We start from the raw sequence: 24,485 nt of genomic DNA on the forward strand, positions 1-24,485 counted from the left end.
CCTTGGCGTCTCGGTCAGGCGGGTGCCAGGGGAGATCTGGCCAGTCCTCAGGCGGTGAGCCCCAGCAGCACCTCAGCACCTTGGTTGGCCAGCACTCCTGGGAACTCGAGCCAGTTCGCAGGAGGCAGCCCTGGCAGCTCCTCTGTGGGCTCCTGCAGCAGGCGGGATGCATCTGCCTCCTGTGGTGATGCTAGCCCAACTGAACTACAGGGTCCGACTTTTGTACTTCCCCTTCCCGTCCTGTCCTTCCAGCGAGGCAGACGTGACTTTCCTGACTCGGCCCAGCAGGGGGCATGTTGCGTTCCCACTTGTCAGTTTCTGAGAGAGGCTACGCCCCCTCGCTGCAGGCTGATTTAGGCTTCTGAAATGTGTGGAGATTGGGAAATCCTACAGCCAGAGACCAGATTTTTTTTTCCCTGAAGCTCATTCAACAAATTCAAGATTGGATTATTTCTTAATAGCACAAGGACTTGACAAATTCTGTCACTGATTGTGGCATTGGTACTATTACTATATCTCACAAGGCTCCCGTATATACGTCTTTTAGGCTCCCAGGCAGGGTATGAACACCCAACTATGCAGTGGATATAGATGAACATGATTTACTGGGGAAGATTCAACATGGCTTTTGTAAAGGGAAATCATGGAAGGTTCTCTCATGGATCAGTAACTGATTAAAAGATAGGAAACAAAGGGTAGAAATAAATGGTCCGTTGTCATAATGGAGAGAAGTAAATAGTGGTGTCCCCTAAGGGTCTGTACTAGGATCAGTGCTGTGCAATATATTCATAAATGATCTGGAAAAGGGGGTAAACAGTGAGGTGGAAAAATTTTCAGGTGATGCAAAATTACTCAAGATAGTTAAATTCAAAGCAGACTGCAAAGAGTTACAAAGGGATCTCCCAAAACAGGGTGACCCAGCAACAAAATGGCAGGTGAAATTCATAAAATTCAAATCAATAAATGCAGAGTAATGCACATTGGAAAACATAATCCCAACTATTCATACAAAATTATAGGGTCTAAATTATCTCTCAAGAAATAGATCTTGGTGCCATTGTAGATAGTTCTCTGAAAATATCCATTGAATATGCAGCAGCAGTCAAAAAAGCTAACAGAATATTAGGAACCGTTAGGAAAGGGACAGATAATAAGACAGAAAATATCATAATGCATCTATATAAATCCATGGTACGTCCACACCTTGAATACTGCATGCAGATCTGGTCACCGCATCTCAAGAAACATACAGTAGAATTGGAAACGGTACAAAGAAGGACAACAAAAATGATTAGGGGTATGGAGCAGCTTCCATAAGAGGAGAGATTAAAAAGTTGGGGACTAAAAGTTGGAAAAAGAGACAACTATGCGGGGATATGAGAGAGGTTTATAAAATCTTGACTGGTGTGGAGAAAGTGAATAAGGAAATGTTATTTACTCCTTCACATAAAAGAACTAGGGGTCACTCAATGAAATTAATAGGCAGCAGGTTTAAAACAAACGTAAAGAACTACTTTTTCACAAAACGCACTATCAACCTGTGGAGTTCATTGCCAAGGAATGTTGTGAAGGCCAAAACAATAACAGAGTTCAAAAAAGAACTAGGTAAGTTCATGGAAGATAGGTCCATCAATGACTATTAGCCAGGATGGGCAAGAATGCAACCCCATGATCTGAGTGTCCCTAACCTGTTTGCCAGAATCTGGGAATGGATGACAGGAGATGGATCACTCGATGATTGCCTGTTTTGTTCATTGGCCATTGTTGGAAGATAGGATATTTGGCTAGATGGACCATTGATCTGAACCACTATGGCCTTTCTTATGTTCTTAAGAGGTGGAGATTGAATACCTATTTACTGTTTGATATATTTGTAACCCTTCTGCCCGTCAGAGTTGGCAGCAACAAGGGCCGGGTTCAGTATCTAGGGGTTCCATTCCAATATACAATGCAAAACCGGCTTGAGCCCCCACCCAGTGACCTGGGACAAATATATACCACTCCCGCAGGGCGCCTCTAAGAGGCAATACTTCCCCTCTCGCAAGCACAGTCTGAGTGTAGCAAAAGCCTTTTAATATCACAGAGAAACAATGTGGCATTATGTTGGGGAAACACCACCAAGAGGATTCACAACACAACCCATGAGCAAAAAAAAGCGACCCCAAGCAATTTGGGGCATGTCCTTTCCCTTTGGTTCTTGAGTCCAGCAACCCAAAGACACCCAAAGTCCAACAACCCAAAAGTCTCTGTCCCTGGTCAGGGCAGCACCAGAGCTCGAAAATATCTGCAGAGTTTTACCTCCCACCTGGGTGGGGGGTGTCAAGGCTGGGATTTCTTCCTGGAGCTCTAGGAAAAAACAGAGTTAATAAGACACATGCACCTCTAAATATACTACCAAGTATATAAAGACTAAAAATATTTTCCACATCTCAAAGACAGTTTTAACCAGTTGATTCTGGGAAACTTTCACAGGAGAGTGCATCAGCCACTTTGTTAGAAGCTCCTGAGGTGTGTTGGATGTAAAAATCAAAATCTTGGAGAGCTTAACTCCACCAAATAAGTTTTTTGTTATTTCCCGTGGCGGTATGAAGCCACTGTAGCGCAGCATGGTTGGTTTGCAGGTGGAAACACCGTCCCCAAACATAGGGGTGTAGCTTTTCCAGAGCGTAGACAATGGCGTAACATTCTTTTTCACTGACTGACGAGTTGCTTTCCCTCTCAAACAGCTTCTTGCTGAGAAACACTACAGGATGGAATTCTTGATCCGGTCCTTCCTGCATTAAAACTGCTCCCACACCATGTTCGGACGCATTTGTGGTTACTAGGAATGGTTTGTCAAAGTCTGGGGCACTTAGCACAGGGTCAGACATGAGTGTCGCTTTAAGCTGGTTAAAGGTTTTCTGACACTCTTCGGTCCACTGAACAGCATTTGGCTGTTTCTTTTTGGTTAGGTCTGTCAGTGGGGCGGCGATTTGGCTGTATTGCGGTACAAATTATCTGTAATAACCGGCCAAGCCTAAGAAGGATTGAACCTGTTTCTTTGACTTTGGGACAGGCCACTTTTGGATAGCATCCACTTTGGCCTGTAGGGGGTTGATAGTTCCTTGACCCACCTGGTTTTCAAGGTAAGTCACTCTGTTTAGGCCTATTTGACATTTTTTAGCCTTAACAGTTAGTCCTGCCCCCCTTATGCGCTCGAAGACTTTTTGTAGATGTTCCAGGTGTTCTGCCCAGGAATCCGAAAATATGGCCACATCGTCAAGGTAGGCAACTGCATATTCTCGTAATCCCGCTAGGAGACCATCTACAAGTCTTTGGAAGGTGGCGGGTGCATTTCACAGCCCGAAAGAGAGTACATTAAATTCATACAGCCCAACATGGGTGGTGAAGGCTGACCTTTCCCTGGCGGATTCATCTAGCGGTACCTGCCAGTACCCCTTGGTTAAGTCTAAGGTAGATATGAACTGGGCCTGTCCCAGTTTCTCTAATAGTTCATCTGTGCGCGGCGTTGGATAGTTGTCGGGGCAAGTTACAGCATTTAGCTTACGGTAGTCCACGCAAAAACATATCTCCCCATCTGGTTTGGGAACTAGAACTACTGGAGATGCCCATGCACTGCCAGAGGGGCGGATTACCCCCATCTGTAACATATCCTGGAACTCCCGGTCTATAGCAGTTTTAGCTTGAGGAGACACTGGTAAGGTTGGACCCTAATTGGGCGAGCATTACCTGTGTCAATGGAGTGGTATGCCCGTTCAGTCAGTCCTGGGGTAGCTAGTGCACAGCTCCTGGATCTGCTGTCGCTGCATATGCCCAAGGGTCATGGAGAGGTTCACCTCTTCCACGCCACCAGCACTTTTCCCTTCGTAGTAGACACCTTCAGGCCACTCAGTGTCATCTCCTCTCTGGGCTGTAAACTGACAAACATTTAATTCTCTGGAATAAAAGGGCTTTAGATAATATGGTATACCTTAAGCTTTCGGTTGGAGGTTGGGAATGCTATGAGATAATTAACAGCTCCTAGATGTTCCTGGACGTGAATCGCCCTTCCCACGACGCTTCCAATTTATGGGCCTGGAGCGCCTTTAAGACCATGACCTGGTCCCCTACTTTGAAGGAACGCTCTCTGGCATGTTTATCATACCAGTCTTTTTGCTCTTTTTGAGCATCCTGTAGGTTTTATTTAGGAAGGGCTAGAGAGGTTCGGAGAGTGTTTTGTAGGTTGGTTACAAAGTCCAGAATGTTAGTTCCTGGAGAAGGTGTAAATCCCTCCCATGGCTGCTTCACCAACTGTAATGGCCCCTTAGCCTCGCGGCCAGATACAAGTTCAAATGGTGAAAACCCTAAACTAGGATGTGGTACAGCTCTGTAGGCAAAGAGCAACTGCTGCAACACTAGGTCCCAATAATTGGAGTGCTCATTATCGAATTTACATATCATGGCCCCCAAAGTTCCATTAAACTTCTCCACCATGCCATTTGTTTGATGGTGGTAAGGAGTGGCAACCAAGCGATTTACTCCATGAGCTTCCCAAAGGCTTTCCATAGTGCCTGCCAGGAAATTAGTTCCTGCATCTGTGAGGATGTCGGAGGGCCAGCCTACCCTGGCAAAAATGTCTGCTAGTGCCTGGCACACACTTTTAGCCCTGGTGTTGCTTAGAGCTACTGCTTCCGGCCATCGGGTGGCAAAATCCATGAAAGTCAGTATGTACTGCTTTCCTCTGACTGTCTTTTTCGGAAAAGGACCCAGAATATCCACAGCTACTCGCTGAAATGGAACTTCAATGATGGGGAGTGGCTGGAGAGGGGCTTTGACCTGGTCTTGGGGTTTTCCCACTCTTTGGCATACCTCACAAGACCAGACATAGGTAGAAACATCCTTGCCCATTCCCTCCCAGTGGAATGACCTCTCCAAATGGTCTTTGGTCCTGTTCACCCCAGCATAGCCACTAGGATGATCGTGGGCTAAGCTCAAGAGCTTGGCCCAGTACTTAGTTGGAACTACCAACTAACTCTGAGGATGCCAGTTTTTGTGGTGTCCATCAGAAAGAGTTTCCTTGTATAAAAGTCCTCTTTCTACAACAAACCTGGATCAATTAGAAGGGCTGAGAGGCGGTGGGTTGCTCCATGCCTCCGACCATGCTTTTTGGAGGCTTTCATCTGCTTCCTGTTCGGTCTGGAACTGTTCCCCTGATGCTGGAGACATCAGTTCCTCATTGGATTGTGGACCTAGGCTTGGTCCCTCAGGAAGCGATGTAGGGGATGGGGCTGTTTCCGTTGACTGTGAACCGCTCTCTGCTGGTGCACTATGTTGGGATTCAGGATCCGGCTGAGCCTCTTGTGCAGGGTTATCAGCTGCTGCCGGTTCAGGTTCGGTGGGGCCCTCTGGTGTTGTGGTTGCAAGTACTGGGTTCAGTGCTGGCAATGGGTCTGGTGCTGGTTGTTCCACCGGTTCCTGTTCTGGGACTGGCTCTGTCTGGGTCTCTGGGACTGCATCCACTACTGCTGTTGCAGACATGGACCCGGACCCCAGGCCAATCACCTCTGACCGGGTCCTGGTAGAAGTTTCCAGAACAGAGCTAGGCATGACGGCTGGTTTAGCCTGGCTGCGGGTGACCATTCCCATCCTCTTGGCTGACTTCAGGCGATTGGCCAAGTCTTCCCCAACAGCATGGGGATGGGATAATCATCATAGACTGCAAAAGTCCACGTTCCTGACCAGCCCTTGTACTGGACAGGCAACTTGGCTGTAGGCAAATTGAAAGAGTTGGACTTGAAGGGTGAATCGTCACTTGGATCTCTGGGTCGATTAAATTGGGGTCCACTAAGGAAGCATGGATAGCCAACACTTGTGCTCCGGTGGCCCTCCACACAGTGACCTTCTCCCCACCCACACTCACAGCTTCCCTCCACTCGGAGGGTATCTGGGAGGTATCTGGGCCTGAGGACCTCTGGTGTGATTCTGGTGCAATGAACTGTAATCTGTTGGGGTTCTTGGGGCAGTTGGCCTTTACGTGCCCCAGCTCGTTACATTTAAAACATCATCCAGCTGACGGGTCACTGGGGCGAGGTGGGTTGCTGGAGAACAGTGTGGAGGGACAATAAGGTGTCTGGAGGGTTCCTTGTGGGGTAGTTGGGGCCTTGGGCTGCCCCCGGTAGTAGGGTATGGTCTGTGATTGTCCCTTCTGGTATCCGCTCCAACTGCGACCAGTTTTTTTCTTTTCTGCCACCTCCACCCATTTGGCTCCAATCTCCCCCGCCTCGATTACAGTTTTGGACTTCCCATCTAGGATGTATCTTTCTATTTCCTTAGGAACACCCTCTAAGAACTGCTCCATTTGCATTAGGAAGGGCAAATCTTCTGGAGATTTAACACTTGCTCCTGATATCCAGGCATCCCAATGTTTCACAATGTGGTAGGCATGTCGGGTAAATGACACGTCTGGTTTCCACCTTAGGGCTCTGAACCACCGACGGGAATGCTCGGGTGTTAGCCCCATTCTGACTCTCGCCTTGATTTTAAACAGTTCATACTGGTTCATGTGTTCCTTAGTCATTTCAGCCGCCACCTCAGCTAAGGGTCTACTGAGCTGCGGCCTCAGCTCTACCATGTATTGGTCTGTAGAGATGCTGTACCCAAGGCAGGCCCTTTCAAAGTTTTCTAAGAAGGCCTCGGTATCATCACCTGCCTTGTAGGTGGGGAACTTTCTGGGATGGGAAGTGGTACCTGGAGAAGGATTGCTAGGGTTTGTTGGTATATTCTGCTGAGCCTTTGCCTTTTACCTCTCCTCCTCCACATGCTTCCTCTCTTTTTCCTTCTCCTCTTCCACATGCTTCCTCTCTTCCTTCTCCTCCATTTTCATCCGCATGAGTTCTATCTGTCTTTCTCGTTCCTTTTGTTTTTCCTCAGCCTCAAATCTGGCTAATTCCAGCTTTTGTTGAACAGTGGAGTCTGTCATCCTAACCTCTCTGTTTTTAACTAACTTTACACTCGAGAGTTAGAAAGAAAACAAAACAAAACAAAAAACTTGGCTTGTAAAATGTTGCTGTGCTGTCCGGATACCTATGTTCTCTGATAGTGATTGTCAGCCTACAGAGAAATCCTTAAAAAAAAAAACAAAACAAAAAACCTAACACCTTTGTCTCCAGGCAAATAGGCAGAAAACCCCTCTAGTTCCTCTTAGGTTAAAAAAAAAAATTCTTCACATCTGTGAAGGCTGGTGAATTTCCGTGCAGGAGGTTAACTACCCTGCCTTTAGGTAGAGAAAACTCCAGCTCACAAAAGATAATTCCCTTTGTCTCTGCTCTGGCCCCAAAGCAGAGAAAAAAAAACTCTATCTGCTTTCAGTTAAAACCTGCTTTCCAGCAGCCCAAAGGAAAAAAAATTCCTTTTCAAATCTGTGCTTCTGGTTCAAAAAAATCTCAAACGGATCTCAAAATGATTTCAAGTTAATCCCACCGCTCTGCCATCATGTCAAGGTTCCTTCCACACTCTGAATTCTAAGGTACAGATGTGGGGACCTGCATGAAAACCTCCTAAGCTTACTTTTACCAGCTTAGGTTAAAACTTCCCCAAGGTACAAACTATTGTACCTTTTACCCTTGGACTTTCGCTGCCACCACCAAACGTCTAACACCGGTTACTGGGAACGAGTCTGTTTGGAAACATCTTTCCCCCCATAATCCTCCCAAATCTTACACCTTTCCTGGGGAAGGTTTGATAAAAATCCTCACCAATTTGCACAGGTGACCACAGACCCAAACCCTTGGATCTTAAGAACAATGAAAAAGCATTCAGTTTCTTAAAAGAAGAATTTTAATAGAAGAAAAACTAAAAAGAATCACCTCTGTAAAATCAGGATGATAAATACCTTACAGGGTAATTAGATTCAAAACATAGAGAATCCCTCTAGGCAAAACCTTAAGTTACAAAAAGACACAAAAACAGGAATATCCATTCCATTGAGCACAGCTTATTTTCTCAGCCATTTAAAGAAATCAGAATCTAAGGCATATCTAGCTAGATTACTTACTAAATTCTAAGACTCCATTCCTGTTCTGTCCCCGGCAAAAGCATCATACAGACAGAGAGAGAGGCTTTGTTTCTCCCTCCCCCCCAGCTTTTAAAAGTATCTTGTCTCCTCATTGGTCATTTTGGTCAGGTGCCAGCGAGGTATCCTAGCTTCTTAACCCTTTACAGGTGAGAGGATTTTTCCTCTGGCCAAGAGGGATTTTAAAGCTGTTTACCCTTCCCTTTATATTTATGACAGGGGGTTTAAGGGGCACCTTACATGGTCCAAAGCAGATTGCCCCACCTCTCCATAGGGCTCCGCTCCACCAGCCGTCCCACAAATCACTCCTCTCTGCCAGCCGCGCCCCATGAGCTGCTCCAGCCATCCCACAAACTGCTCCGCTCCACCAGCCGCTCCGCTCTGCCAGCCGTCCCACGAGCAGCTCTGCTCCAAGAGACGCTCTGCTCTGCCAGCTGTCCCGCAAACTGCTCCACAATATATCTTCAGGCTCCCCCACTACTTAACAAAACACTCAGTGATTTCAGTTCTTAATAAGTTTAGCTCTTTTGTGATTTCAGCCTGTAGTAGGGGAGCCTCAGTGCTGGTACACCATTGGCCTAAAGTGAATTCAGCTCAGCAGCCTGTAACTAGACTCCTAATGGAATCAAAATTAGCTCTGATATTCCACAGTGGAAAAAGGAGGAAATACAATTAGCATGCCCTCCCCAGGGACCCCACACCACCAGGTATTAATACCTGTCCCCAGCTTCTCTCAATTCACTGAGTTTTGGAACCCATGTCCCTTGCCTAGCGAGTGCTACTTAGTTGATGGCGAGTCCCTCCATCATAACAAAAGGCCAAGTACAGTTCCACTGTCCTTGATTCACATAATCAGGATAATAACAATTTATTCTTCCTGCCCCAATAACAGAGAAACTGGGGATCCCACAGCAGCCAAAGTGACCACTTGGGCAGCTATGGGCTCATGCTAGGTGGGGTGGGTGTGCCTATGCAAATGAGACCAGCCCCTGAAGTTCTTTTCCACAACTTGCCACAACTCATCACCAGATGTCAGGATGGAGCTCATCCTGACTCTGCTTACATCTTATTTATTAACTTTAACCTGCAAGAGCGACAATATTTTTTAAGAAAACAAATGTACAAGGTTCAATGCTGGTGTAAGCAGATCCAACTCCCACTGAAGACAATGGGAACTTACGCCCACTTATGCCAAGGGTGAATTCAGCCCATATTCATAACCTGGATAATTGTCCAGTCTACATTCTTTTCTTGTTTCTTTTTCTCCATTAATTCTATCAAGACTTAGCAAATCTACTTTCTTGAGAAGCAGATAACATGTTCCTTGAAGCTCTATTGCCTGGCAGTTCCCTCTTGCTGTTTCCCTTCTCCAATCAATAACATTTTATTTGCCCCCAAATGGATGCAACAGTTTGGGAAGACTGTAAAGTCTTCATCACAGGATATATCCTCTCTTTTGCCACCTTTAAAAAGAAATGCAGAGATCATAGAATTCATACCCTTGCAAAGGAAATTAAGACCTTGTATATAGACTATGTTTGCACCCTCCCCAAAGAAACTCCGAATCCTCATCAACCTAAGATATGAAATCAACAACCTTCTGTCCCACAAGGCTGAGTTTGCTTTATTCTGTTTGAAGCTAACAAAGTAAGATTGTAGCAATAAATTATATACAACACAGTCAGATATTAACAAACAATTTCAATAGCTTTATTCAAAACTATACTTAGCTGAATAGGAAATCAGTAAAGAAGCCCTAAATAGCTGTTTTATTGGATTGTCTCTCCCAGAGATCTGACTGTTCAGATGCACCTCTAGAAATTGCACAACTGCTGCGGGATATAAAAGAAATGAAGGTTTACTGGTGCAGATGGATTCCCTACTGAATTTTACAAAAAGTTCTGGGAAATTTTAACCCCTAGATTATTGAATATGTTCAATGAGGCCAAGGATGAGGAAATGCTCCCACATACTCAAAGAGAAGCTTTAATTTCAGTTATTCCCTAAATCTGGGAAAGACTTGGACTATGTAGTAATTACAGGCCAACATCAAATTAATCATCAGTGACACCAAAATCTTAGCTAAAGCTCTTGCAATGAAAAAGTTTTCTCTCACTTGATATGAAAAATCAGATAAGCTTCCTGCATAACAGAAATGGCTCAGATCATTTGTGTTAACTGATAGATATTATTGCTGCTTTGAGACATTCTAAAGAACCTTTAGCTGTCAGTTCATTAGATACCGAAAAGGCCTTTGACCACATAGACTATGTCTACACTACCACTTATGTCAGCAAAAACAACCAGTTACTCACCTTCTTGTAACTGTTGTTCTTCAAGATGTGTTGTTCATGTCCATTCCAATCTGGTGCGTGCACACGCACGTGCACAGTAGCTGGAAGATTTTTCCCATAGCAGCATCCGTTGGGTCGTCCTGGGCGCTCCCTGGAGTAGCACCTTCATGGTGCTCAATATAGAGCCTGGCCAGCCCACCACCCCCTCAGTTCCTTCTTGCTGGCTACTCCGACAGAGGGGTAGGAGGGTGGGTATTAGAATGGACATGAACAACGCATCTCGAAGAACAGTTACCATAAGGTGAGTAACCGTTTTTTCTTCTTCAAGTGCTTGTTCATGTCCATTCCAATCAGGTGACTCACAAGCCCAAGTTCAGGAGGTGGGGTCAGAGTCATCCACTGATTGGAGCACTGCTCTTCCAAAGGCCTCATCGTCTCTGGCCTGCTGGGTAATTACATAGTGTGTGGTGAAAGGATGTATGGAGGACCACGTCTCTGCTCTGCAGATTTCCTGGGTGGGAACCTGCACCAGGAATATCGTTGAAGAGGCCTGAGCCCTGGTAGAGTGTGCAGTGATCGGAGGAGCGGGCACCTTTGCCAGGTTGTAGCACTCACGGATGCAAGACGTGATCCATGACAAAATTCGCTGAGAAGAGACAGGAAGACCTTTCATCCTGTCCACCACTGCCACAAATAACTGGACTGACTTTCGGAAAGGCTTCATTCTCTTGATGTAGAAGACTAGCGCTCTGCAGACATCCAATGAGTGAAGCCTTTGCTCCCTGCCGCTCGAGAGAGGCTTAGGATGGAATACTGGGAGGAAGATGTCCTGGTTGATGTGAAATTCGGAGACAACCTACAGGAGGAAAACTGGGTGGGGTCTGAGCTGAACCTTGTCCTTATAAAAACAACGAGGAGTCTGGTGGCACCACCTGACTCCTCGTTGTTTTTGTGGATACAGACTAACACGGCTACCCCTCTGATACTTGTCCTTATAGAACACAGTGTAAGGGGGCTCTGATGTCAGGGCCTTGAGCTCAGATACCCTTCTGGCTGAGGTTATCGCTACCAGAAACACTACTTTGTAAGACAGATAGAGCAGGGAGCACATTGCCAAAGGTTCAGAGGGTGGTCCCATGAGTCTGGAAAGGCCCAGATTGAGGTCCCAAGCCAGGACCGGCTGTCGGACCTTTGGGTATAGCCTGTCAAGACCTTTAAGGAAACGACTGAGAAAAAAATAGGGTTAGCAAAGACCAAGCAGCCCTCTGCTCCTTGGTGAAAGGCAGAGATGGCAGCCAAATTAAACCTTATTGATAACTTGGACAGCCTCTGCTGCTTGAGATGGAGGAAGGAGATAGTCTAACATTAGTGGCACGAAGGTGAGTGTTGGGGACGAACGGTGCTGCGCCTACCAGATTGAAAATCTCTTCCACTTGGCAAGGTCGGTAGCTCTGGTGGAAGCCTTCCTACTGCCAAGGAGGACTTGTCTAACGAGGTCTGAGCACGAGAGCTCCATTGGGTTCATCCATGGAGCTTCTATGCTGTGAGGTCTTTAAAGTCCTTGAAGTCTTTAAACCACGATTTGAGGACTTCAATAGCTCAGATATAGGTGAGAGGTTGTCATAAATATAAAGGGACGGGGTAAACCCCTTTAAAATCCCTCCTGGCCAGAGGAAAAATCCTCTCACGTGTAAAGGGTTAAGAAGCTAAAGGTAACCTCGCTGGCACCTGACCAAAATGACCAATGAGGAGACAAGATACTTTCAAAAGCTGGGAGGAGGGAGAGAAACAAAGAGTCTGTGGGTCTGTCTTTATGCTGCCTTTGCCGGGGATAGACCAGGAATGGAGTCTTAGAACTTTTAGTAAGTAATCTAGCTAGGTACGTGTTAGATTATGATTTCTTTAAATGGCTGTGAAAAGAATTGTGCTGAATAGAATAACTATTTCTGTCTGTGTATCTTTTTTGTAACTTAAGGTTTTGCCTAGAGGGGTTCTCTATGTTTTGAATCTAATTGCCATGTAAGGTATCTACTATCCTGATTTTACAGAGGGGATTTCTTTACTTCTATTTACTTCTATTTCTATTAAAAGTCTTCTTGTAAGAAAACTGAATGCTTTTTCATTGTTCTCAGATCCAAGGGTTTGGGTCTGTGGTCACCTATGCAAATTGGTGAGGCTTTTTATCCAACATTTCCCAGGAAAGGGGGGGGGTGCAAGTGTTGGGAGGATTGTTCATTGTTCTTAAGATCCAAGGGTCTGGGTCTGTAGTCACCTAGGCAAATTGGTGAGGCTTTTTACCAAACCTTGTCCAGGAAGTGGGGTGCAAGGTTTTGGGAAGTATTTGGGGGGAAAGACGTTTCCAAACAGCTCTTCCCCAGTAACCAGTATTTGTTTGGTGGTGGTAGCGGCCAATCCAAGGGCAAAGGGTGGAATATTTTGTACCTTGGGGAAGTTTTGACCTAAGCTGGTAAAGATAAGCTTAGGAGGTTTTTCATGCAGGTCCCCACATCTGTACCCTAGCGTTCAGAGTGGGGGAGGAACCTTGACAGAGGTTTTTCGCAGGAATGGGTGGGTGAGATTCTGTGGCCTGTGTTGTGCAGGAGGTTGGACTAGATGATCATAATGGTCCCATCTGACCTTAATATCTATGAATCTATGAAACTCGAGGTTCAGGTGTTGGAGATGGCTGTGATCCTGAGTTATTAAGTCCGGGAAGAGTGACAAGGTGATTGGGGCTTCCACGGACATTTCCAGGAGTGATGAGTACCAGTGCTGGCAGGGCTAGGATGGAGCTATCAATATCATCAAAGCTTGTTCCCTCCGTATCTTGAAGAGCACCTTGTGAACAAGGGAAATGGGCAGGAACGTGTATAGGAGACGGCCTCCCCATGGGAGGAGGAACGTGTCCATGATGGAGCCCAGGCCGTGGTTCAGGAAAGAGCAAAACTGCTGGCACTTCCTGTTGCGTCGCATGGCGAACAGGTCTATCTGGGGAAAACCCCACTGATGGAAGATTGAGTTTGCCACATCTGGGCGAAGGGACCATTCGAGGCCGTGGAATGACCTGCTGAGGTAGTCCTCCAACTCATTCTGCACTCCCGGGAGGGTACGATGCTTGCAGATGTATTGAGTGCTCTACACAGAAGTCCCACAGCATGGGGGCTTCCTGGCACAGTGGAGAGGAATGTGCACCCCCCCACTCTGTTGATATGAAACAATGCCGTGGTGTTGTCTGTCATAACTGATACACATCTCCCTATTAAGTGGGCTCGGAAAGTCTGGCAAGCCAGAAGCACCGCTCTCAGTTCTCTGACTCTGATGTGAAGAGGGAACTCCACCTGAGACCAGGGCCTTGTGTTCTGAATTCTCCCAAATGTGCTCCCCAGACCAGAGATGAAGAATCCGTCACTAGGGAGAGGGAGAGCAGAGGGCTGGTGAAGGGGACGCCTGCACATACTACTTGTGGGTCGAGCCGCCACAGGAGGGAGTCTAGTACCAGGCGAGGCAGGGTTACCATCTTGTCCAAACTGTCCCGGACTGGCTGTTACACTAACGCCAACCACGACTGAAGAGGCTGAAGTCTGAGCCTGGCATGCTGTACTACATAGGTACAAGCCGCCATGTGTCCTAGCAGTCTCAGGCAATTCCTTGCTGTGGTGGTGGGAAACTGCCTGAGACTTCGAATGATGTCATTCAGAGTCTGAAACCTTGCTTCCGGGAGGTATGCCCTGGCCTGTGTCGAATCTAGTACCGCCCCTATGAACTCTATCCACTGAACCGGGGACAGAATCGATTTGTCCATATTGAGAAGAAGGCCCAGTTCATCGAATGTCAATCTGAAAGTCAACTTTTGCCTCCGCTTGAACCCTGGATTGATCCTTGATCAGCCAATCGTTGAGGTACGGGACCACTTGCACCTGTTGCCTGCACAGAAATGCAGTCACGACTGCCATGCACTTGGTGAACACTCGAGGTGCCACCAACAGGCCGAACAGGAGGACTGTGAACTGGTAGTGGTATTTTCTGTGGGACGGAGTTATTACTATGTGAAAGTATGCGTCCCTCAAGTCAAGGGTGGCATACCAATCTCCTGGATCCAATGAAGAGATGATGGAGGCCAGAGAGATCATGCAGAACTTGAGTTTCTTCACAAACATGTTGAGTTCTCGCAGGTCTAGGACGGGCCTGAGCCTGCCCTTTGCAGACTAACTGCTTAAGACCCAGCTCACGTGATTCCCTACAGAGATCCTTAGCCTGTAAAGAGGACCAGAAAACACCTTGAAACTTAAAGTGACAGCTTGTAATTTTAACATAGTTTTCAATACACCACAGCAAGATTCCCCCAGTATATTCTGGTAGCGTTGACCAATTCTCTGGTAAAGAAACTGCAGATCTTGTGTTCCAAAACAGCCCTATTGGTCATCATTAATGTGACTATTTCACCATTTCAGTTTCTTTGAAAGTTGGCTGCATTTCATTCTAGAACTGTAGCCTTTAACACCAGGCTAGGAAGATGAAACTGTACAGAGTCAGGCACAAAACCAAGAGAGAAAAAATCAAATCAAAAGTTCTGGACAGAAGAATTTGTTTGGAAAAAAAAGCTCTTAATTACCAATGTAGGGGGATGAGATGTGTGCCCGTGGCCCCAGTTTAGGAAAAACACGTAAGTACATGCTTAAATACATTCCTATTCTGGAAAGCATTAAGTGCTTTCCTGAATCAGGGCCAATATATTGAACATTCTTTTTATGTTTATTCTTTACAACTTTGAAATCAGTGCAGCCTGTAATGTGGTGAAATTAAAATGAAACCTGCTCTGATGTATTAAAGTCCAAACCCATATTTGTTGTTCAGGATAATTCAGATGTTGTGGTATTGATAATGAGAGTTGTGAATGATCTATGAAATGACACCATTTCTGTGCAATGCACACAGGGAATACAATATTTGCTTTGCTATTTGCCAAATGTTACACAAATGCTCATCAGCACAAATGCTTCCATAAAAGTCTACAAGTCTCAAAGGCTTTTAAAAAACCAATTTAAAATGCCTCCTCACAGTTAATGTTGTTGTTTTGTTGAAGACTTTATTAACATATTTGAGGAAGGGAGAGCAAACATCCTTCAAAATGCAAAAAATTCTTTAAATATAAGTGAATATTGTTATATTATCCTCTCCTGAGGACTATTAGCAGCTAGTGCAAAAGTATTCTAATATATGGGTAGGGACCAGGAAAGGCAGGGCCTCGTTGGCCTAAAATTGGGGTTAGGGTTCAAAAAGGACTCTGGAATCCCTGCTGATGGTGCCTTGGCCAGAGCTGGGAATCCGAGCCAGAGTATGCTTTCTGGTCCAGATTTTTGTACAAATGTCTTGACCTCTGAGCAACTGTTAGGTGCTACACAGGAAGTAAAGGCTTGATTTTGCTGTCACAGATGACATTGGCAAAACTCCAATTGACTTCAATGGGAGAAGAAGCATTTCTAAAATAGTTTTCACTCAGGGGAGTTCTGAGGTAGTTAAACTTTTGCTAAGTAAAAACTTATCAGTATTTAATACACACACACAGGATTCAAGAAATATACAGTTCAAAATTATTCAATTATATCCCAGCGACACAGTTGTGGAGACAGTTGCGGAGGAGCTGAGGGTGTAGAGCTGCCCGGTGGCCCCATGTTCTGCTCCTTTCCCTGCTGTGGTTCCTGGCAGAGCCCTGAACTACAGGGAGCAGAACCCCCAGCCCCATGCCCTGGCCTTCCACGGAGCCGCGTCTCCTCTGGTTCCCAGCAGCAGCCCCGCTGGAGGACAGGGCTGGGGGCACTACAGCTGCCAGAGTTGCTGCCAGCACTCTGCTCCTTTCCCTGCTGCCCCTCCCATTGGGGAAAGGAGCAAAACCCCAGCCCTGACCCCTGCCCTTCCATGGAGCTGCGTCTCCTCTGTCTCCCAGCAGCAGCCGTGCCAGAGGACAGGGCTGGGGGTGGAACAGAAGAGCTGCTGGTGTTCTGCTTCTTTCCCCACTGCAGTTCCCGGGAGAGCCCTGAACCACAGGGCTCTCCTGGGAACCACAGCAGGGAAAGGAGCAGAACGTGGGGCCACCGGGCAGCCCCACAGCGGCAGCTCCTCTGGCATGCCTACTGTTCTGCCCCCAGCCCTGTCCACCAGCGGGGCTGGCTGCTGTACAGACGTAGGAGACCCTGGATGGAAGGGCTGGGGTGGTGGAGCTGCGCCAGAGGAGCTGCAGGCATGGGGCCTCCTGGTGGCCCCACATTCTGCTCCTTTCACCACTGTGGTTCCAAAGTCACTGCAGGAGGACAGAGCCTCCCCACCAAGTAAGGGTGGTGGATCATGGGGAGGGGACAGGGAGGAGTCATGTGGAGGGTCCCATGAAGAGGTCACATGCCCCCCATACTGGTAAGAAATGGATTCCACTTGCACCACTGGGGACAGTCCCTGGATAGGTAGGTTGAGTCCTTGGAGGGCAGGGCAGTTGATGGGGGATGCTGGGGGGCAGTCCCTGGGAGGTGGACTGGATTCTGGAGGGGCAGTCCCTGGAGTGCTGAGCAGGCATATGTTCCAACCCAGTGTTGTGGGGGTGGGGTCTGGATGATGGGGAGATAGTCCCAAGGTATTTGGGTGAGGGAGAGCATTCCCTGGCTGGGGGGGCAGCCTGGGGAGGGGCTGGGGGAAGTTCCTGGGTGTGGGAACTGGATGCATGGGGGGGCAGTCTCTAGCTGGGGGCAGGGGGAGCTCTGCATTAGGCAGGGCTCTTCACCTTTGCAGGCAGGCTCCGCAGTCGAGCTCTCTGGGACTCCGAGCTCTCTGAGCTCGCTGAGGCGGGGCCTGGGCGGGGGTGGAGGCAGAGTGTGGGCGGAGCCACGCCTGCTGTTTGGGGAGGTACTGCCTCCCTCAGCCTCCCCTACCTGCCGCCCGGAGCAGTTTGTACTGGAAGTGACGGGTTGGTTCCAGAAGTGATGGATTCGTCACTTCCGCCCCGGGCTCCGCAGCCCCCTAGGGATGGCCCTGGCTCTAGGCCATCTGACCAGGATCTTCCAGAAGCAGGGTATGACAGCATTAGGACTGGCAGAGCAATTCAAAGATGCAGATTAGGCCTTTTGTTGTTGTACTCCATGAAACTCTGATCATTTTAAATGAACAAATCAAATTGACAGTCTAATATTAATGCAGTTAAAATATATTTTAAAGCAAACCAATACAATTTTTATATTTTAAGACTATTTTAGTTCTCCCATTTAAAAAAAGAAATTTTAATACAACAACACATTAGAATAACTTTAAAGGTATAGGTTTCAGAGTGGTAGCCGCATTAGTCTGTATCAGCAAAAACAACAAGGAGTTTTTTTAAAGGTACAAAGTAAGGTGAAAAACAAAGAAGTTAATAGTTGAAAATACCATGCTGTCTTTAACACACCCCATTTTGCCTGCCTATTTGTAGCAGTTTACAAGAAGCTTGCTTCTGGTCTTAGTTACGCTGAAGTGTAAACCCAGTGTAACTCTACTGAAGTCATGGAGTTACTCTGGATTTGCACTGTTGTGGCTGAAGTCACTATCTAGTATACATGTCAAAGATCTTTCCATCCTTAGCCCTGAGGTTACTCTAAGCTGTGCCAAGAGAACTAATTTTCCTCAAAGCAGAGAGAAATTTAATTATTACTTCTAAAATGCCATACATTGTTTAGAATAAACACCAGAAAAACCAATCAATACAAAAATGAGGAAACCTTAAGTCTACAAGAGTTTAATACCCTTATTTTAAATGATCTCTGCATTAAATCTGTTTGATCAATTATAAAAAAAATTACAGAAGATCATCCAAAGACTGAAAACTTTGAACCACAACTTGGAAAAAGTTCACAAATTGTATCAAATTCGATCCTGTATTATTTAGTAATTTGGCTGTCTCATTTTTTAAAATTCATTTTCTTAAAGAAGCTGAAACTCATAAGCAGAATTAATCTATGAAGGTCTTATTTTGCATTAAATGTGATCTGATAAGACAATCTAGACAATGAAAGCTGCCAGCTTGCCAGATCTCCACCTGCCTTACTTATCCTAGGCAAAAAGCGAAGACTAAAAACAAACATTTGATCTCCCTCATCCCAGGGAATAATCTCAGTTAAAAATCACAACATTTGAAAAACGATTCAGGATTTAGCAGTACAAAACACTTAAGACTATGAAATGCACACAAGCTCCATGAACCGAGATCCAACAACAGTCAGCTCTGAAAGTCTTCAAGTTTCAGAGTAGCAGCCGTGTTAGTCTGTATCTGCAAAAAGAAAAGGAGTATTTGTGGCACCTTAGAGACTAACAAATTTATTTGAGCGTAAGCTTTCGTGAGCTACAGCTCACTTCATCGGATGCATGCGGTAGAAAATACAGTGGGGAGATTTTATATACACAGAGAACATGAAACAATGGGTGTTACCATACACACTGTAAGGAGAGTGATCACTTAAGGTGAGCTATTACCAGCAGGAGAGCAGGGGGGAAAAAACCTTTTGTAGTGATAATCAAGGTGGGCCATTTCCAGCAGTTGACAAGAACGTCTGAGGAACAGTGTGGGGTGGGGTGGGGGGATAAACATGGGGAAATAGTTTTACTTTGTGTAATGACACATCCACTCCCAGTCTTTATTCAAGCCTAAGTTAATTGTGTCCAGTTTGCAAATTAATTCCAATTCAGCAGTTTCTCATTGGAGTCTGTTTTTGAAGGTTTTTTTGTTGAAGAATTGACACTTTTAGGTCTGTAATCGAGTGACCAAAGAGACTGAAGTGTTCTCCGACTGGTTTTTGAATGTTATAATTCTTGACGTCTGATTTGTGTCCACTTATTCTTTTACGTAGAGACTGTCCAGTTTGGCCAATGTACATGACACACTGGTAGATGTGCAGGTGAACGAGCCTCTGATAGTGTGGCCAGTCGGAGACCTTTAATCCCTCCTACTCAATCAAAGGAAAGAGACGTGCGTCTGTCACTTAGATAAAGTCTTGAAACACATCTTCACTTTCCCGCTCAAATCCCACCACCTATCCAGTTTATTCTCACAGACACTTTTCTCTTGGCTTCACCATTATTTAATTTATTTCTCCACCAATGTTGGGCTCATTGGAGTCACTGCCCTGCAGGTCATCTTGATAAAACCACAATCACTAATCATCATCCTCCAAGTCTCCCAACTAAGTGTTTTTGGTTTGACAAACAAAACAGAGACTGAATTAAGTTTCTGATTAAAAAAAAATCTACCCTAAAGTAAGAACATATGTCTGGAAGGGGCCTCCCAGGTCATCAAGTCCAGTCCCCTGCTATTGCAGGCAACCCCAGTATATAACCCAGTTCATAAACTTAACAAACTTCATCTTAAAAGTAGTTTAGGTTATTTGCCTTACTTCTGTTGGGAGGCTGTCTCAGAGTCTCACCCCTTGGAGGGTTAGAAATCTAATTTCCAGCCTAAATATATTCATGGCCAATTTGTACTCATTTGTTCTTACACTAACACTGTCCTTTAGCTGAAATAGCTCTTCTTCCTCTCTGGTTTACCCCCGATGTGTTTACAAAGAGCAATCATATCCCCTCTCAGTATTTGGGGTTTTTTTTGCTGGGCTAAAACAAGCCAAGCTCTTTGAGTCTCCTCTCCTAAGGTAGATTCCTCATTCTTCTGATCATCCTCATAGCCCTTCTCTGTATCTTTTTCAGTTTGAATTCATCTTTCTTGAACATGGGTGATGAGAATTGTACATAATATTTCAGATGAGGTCTTACCAGTGCCTTGTACAATGGCATTAATATGTCTCTATCTCTATTGGAAATACCTCACCTGATACATTGTAGGATTGCATTTTCATTTTTCTTGGCCATATAACATTGGTGGCTCAGTCATTCTGCAACTGATTAATACAACCAAGTCTTTCTCCTCCTCTATCATTTCCAACAGATGAGCACTCATTTTATAACAGAAATTCTTATTAGTCCCTGACTGCATGACTTTGTACTTTATATTGTTACATTTCATTCTATTTTTATTACTCCAGGCCTCAAAGTCACCCAGTACTTCCTCTATAATATTCTAATCCTCGTTTGTATTGATAATGCCTTCCAACTTTGTCTCATTAGCAACTTTCGACAGCCCATTCCTACTTTTGGTCCCAAGATCATTAATGAAAGTATTAAATAAGACTGGTCTCAAGACAAATCCTTGAGGAACTCCACTAGTAACCTCCCTCAAGCTCAATATGTCTCCTTTCAGCACAACCTGTTGGCATCTCCCTTTTAGACAGTTCCTTATCCATCTACCAATTCTTGTACTAATCCCCATCTTTTCCAATTTAATAATTTTCCATGTGTTGCTGTGTCAAATGCTTTACTAAAGTTCAGATATATTGCATCTACTGATTTCCCTTGTCTAAAAAAATCAGTTATCTTATCAAAGATAGATATCAATTAAGTCTCGCATAATCTACTTTTGGTAAACACATGTGACATTTTATTCCATTTATCTTCATTTCACTATTTTTTCCTTCAAAATTTGTTCTGAATAGCATGCAAGGTTTTAGATCAGATTAACAGGCCTGTAAATGCCCAAAACATTTTTTCCCTTTTCTTAAATAAAGGTACTACATTTGCTATTCTCCACTCATACTGTACTTTCCTCAATTTGATAGATTTATTAATAATCTTTGTTACTGGATTGGCTATTTCATGTGCCAATTCTTCCAGTATTTTGGGATGGAGATGATCAGTTCTCCCTGACTGGAGATCATTAAGCTCTTTGAGTTTTGCTTCCACCTCAGATGTGGAAATTTAAGTTTTTATACATTCATTCCCATTCACCAACCTGCCTTTGCCCCCATGTTATATATCACCCTTATTGAAAAGTGAGGCAAGGTATTCATTTATGTTTTGGACCATACTTTGATTATCCTTCCTCTCTACTCCCCAACCTCACTGCATAGTGGCCCCACTTCTTTTCTTGTTCTCTTTTGGTTTAGATGACTAAAGAACGTTAATATCTATTCTTTTTCCACTTTCAGTATACAAAGGTTATTCAGAGTCAGTTTAACATTAAATAAAATAAACCTATTCATTTTCAGATAAGATAATGAGGTATCAAACTTCAATTTATTGAAATAATTGCAGATTGTATGAGGCCTTTGAATTCTGAAGTAAAACATATACAAAAGGAATCTTTATTTTATAATGGTCACACATCTAGCATCTCAGCATAAGAGCACATACAAAATTATTGATCCATCTACTACTTCTTTTATATGTTATCACTGTCCCTAATTTATCCACATCATCTGAAATCACAGGTATAACATACACCAAAACTGGAGTGGGAGAAACTCCATTTCTCTTCTTAGATGAGAAGTAAATATTTACATTTTCTTTAACTCCTATTCACTGTTAATGTCTTCTACAAACCACTCACCTTGAGGAAAGGTTTTGCTTAGTTTCCTGAATTCCTCTTAAGCAGATAAAAGTTTCCACCATATATCTTCCTGTTGTCAAGAAGAAACAGGAATGTATTAAGCATGTAAGACTTACATTCTTTTCCACATCTTCTAAACAAAGGTTATATTCAAAGAGAAAAAAAGTTTCAGTCCAGTTATCTCCAGAGGGTCAGAAAATTCTCTCATGGTATCACCTTCTCTATTTCCCTCATAAGCAATTCCTCTTCACGTTGGCTAAGCTCTTACTCCAGACGGCGTGTTATTTTCATGTGGGGTGTGTATATGTGGGGAAAGGAGAGAGGGAGGAGAGTGTATTTGTTTAGATGTGAAATTAACTAATGTGATTTTATGAGATCTCATGGGAAAGGCTGTAGCCCGAGTAAGCAAAGAGTTGGGAAGGTTCCTAGCAGAGTATTACTTTAAAATATTATTCTATCCATGCACAAATGAGAGTGTGTCTTTGATAGAAAAACACTGTTTGCACTGAATCTGAATAAAGTGGGTAGGAAATACAAAGGCAAAATCTGTTTTACAAACTCTTCTCTGCATCTAGTGGACTCTCCCTGTCTGTACTGCAAACACTTTGACTGTAAATACTTCCATATATGAATATTTTATTCCATCTCCTTCTACTTGTGCATTAGTCCAAATAGTACAGTATGCCAAGTCTGAAAAGGATATTGAAATAATAAGATTCAAGTTAGAGAAAAAAATATCATGGTAATTGAAAAAAAAAGTGTAGCTTTTGTAGTATTGAAGGGTTGCAGCCCACTTTCAATTATATATTTTTGATGTTCAGTTACTAGCCTAGGGTACAGGGCACTAGACTGAGACTCAGGTGAGCTGGGCTCCATTCCCATCTCTGCCACTGGCCTCGCGATGTAACCATGGGCAGGTCACTTCTCATCCTGTGCCTCAATTATTCCCATCCTTAAAATGGGGGTAATGATATTGACCTCTTTGGTAAACAACTTTGAGAGCTAAAGATGAAAAATGCTATATCAGAGCTATAAAGTATTATTATTACCACCCCCCAAATCACTGAATTTCTTATTTTAAGAAAAAAGCTTTGTGGCAAATAAATTAAAAGCAAATGTTATAAAACTCAGATTAATCAGATGAAATGAGTAAAGAGTGTGTGGCAGTGAAAAGGAGTTTCTATTGCTCATGAAGTCTCTCCAGTTCTCCAGAGTTTGACTGCAAATGCTAAATAAGACTGGAGAGCGAACTGATCCTTGTGGAGATTTACAAGTAATGGGTCTCACGGTGGAGTACAGTTTCCTTTAATCAAGAATGTTGAATGCTGTGTCCAGGAATGGTAAATTTTACTTGAGTTTCCTTTCTTTTTAAAAAAAATATTTTGTTCATATAAAATATAAGCATATAACAAGACACAACATAAGTTCGTATACAAAATGGAAATAGCATATAAATATTACAGTTCAACATTCACTCCTTGCAAAACCCGAGTGTGATGGGGTGTACAAATCCCACACTGGGCAATATGGGATTAAGGGATTATTTTGGGCTCAGCCAGCTCTGCCCTGCCACACTTGCAGCAAATGTTCCATCTGCTGAAAGAATTAAAAGACAAGGAATTAGCTCATTCATTAGTGGAAGAGCTAGAGGTGAGCAGACTTGCAGCCCACAGCTCCAGCAAAGCAAAGCAAAGCAAAGCAAAGGGAAGCCCAAGACTCTGACACAGTTGCCCAAAGTGGCCCTCCTTCAGAAAGGGAGGGCCCACCCCAGAAACAACCAGAGAGGGAAGTATCTTGTGGACCTTGGACATTGGTTACCCCCTCTTACTTACTGTGGTTTGGATTTTCCCACCTGGAGAAAGCCTTGAACTAAGCTGATCCTGTGGGTAGGGGGTGGGAAATTAGAGGAAAAGGCCCAGGGAGGACAGCCTTTCCTTGGTTGCCAGACCACTGATAGCTGAAAGGGTCCTGAGTTGGAGCCTGGTAGAGTGGGAGGGCCACCAGACCCTAAGTGAGGATCGTTACATGGGGAAAAAAAAGCCAAACCCATAATTTCCTTTCTGCTATTTTCTCATATGTATAAGAAAATAAGAATGGCCATACTGGATCAGACCAATAGACTGTCTAACCCGGTAGCCTATCTTGCAATAATGGCCAGTGCCAAATGCTTCGGAGAGAATGAGCATACCAGCGCAATTATCAAGTGTCGTCTAGTCCCAGGTTCTGGCAATCAGAGTGCTAGGGACACCCAGAGCTCTGGGTTGCATCCCCGACTATCATAGTTAATAGCCATTGATGGACCTATCCCCCATGAATTTATCTAATTCTTTTTTAACCTACTTATACTATTAGCCTTCACAACATCCTCTAGCAATGAGTTCGACAGGTTGTCAGTGCATTGTGTGAAGAAGTACTTCCTTATGTTTGTTTTAAAACTGCTACCTATTAATTTCATTGGGTGACCCTTGGTTCCTATATGATGTGAAGGAGTAAACACCACTTCCTAATTCACTTATCCACACCATTCATGATTTTTTAGATCTTTCTCATTTTTCCCATAATCATCTTTTCTAAACTGAAAAGGAGTACTTGTGGCACCTTAGAGACTAACCAATTTATTTGAGCATAAGCTTTCGTGAGCTACAGCTCACTTCATCAGAAGAAGTGAGCTGTAGCTCACGAAAGCTCATGCTCA

General features: G+C 44.5%; 1 long non-coding RNA gene across 1 annotated transcript in view; it reads right to left on the bottom strand.

Moving 5' to 3' along the window:
* The window catches only part of LOC142071229 (uncharacterized), an 81,711-nt gene that overhangs the window by 6,833 nt on the left and 50,393 nt on the right, over positions 1-24,485 (bottom strand). Inside the window, exon 2 of the long non-coding RNA XR_012667306.1 lies at positions 21,791-21,860. This is a non-coding gene — a long non-coding RNA (uncharacterized LOC142071229). The remainder of the gene's footprint in view (positions 1-21,790; positions 21,861-24,485) is intronic.

The sequence above is a fragment of the Caretta caretta genome, chromosome 2 (assembly GCF_965140235.1).
Source record: "Caretta caretta isolate rCarCar2 chromosome 2, rCarCar1.hap1, whole genome shotgun sequence".
Classification (NCBI taxonomy): Eukaryota; Metazoa; Chordata; order Testudines; family Cheloniidae; genus Caretta; species Caretta caretta.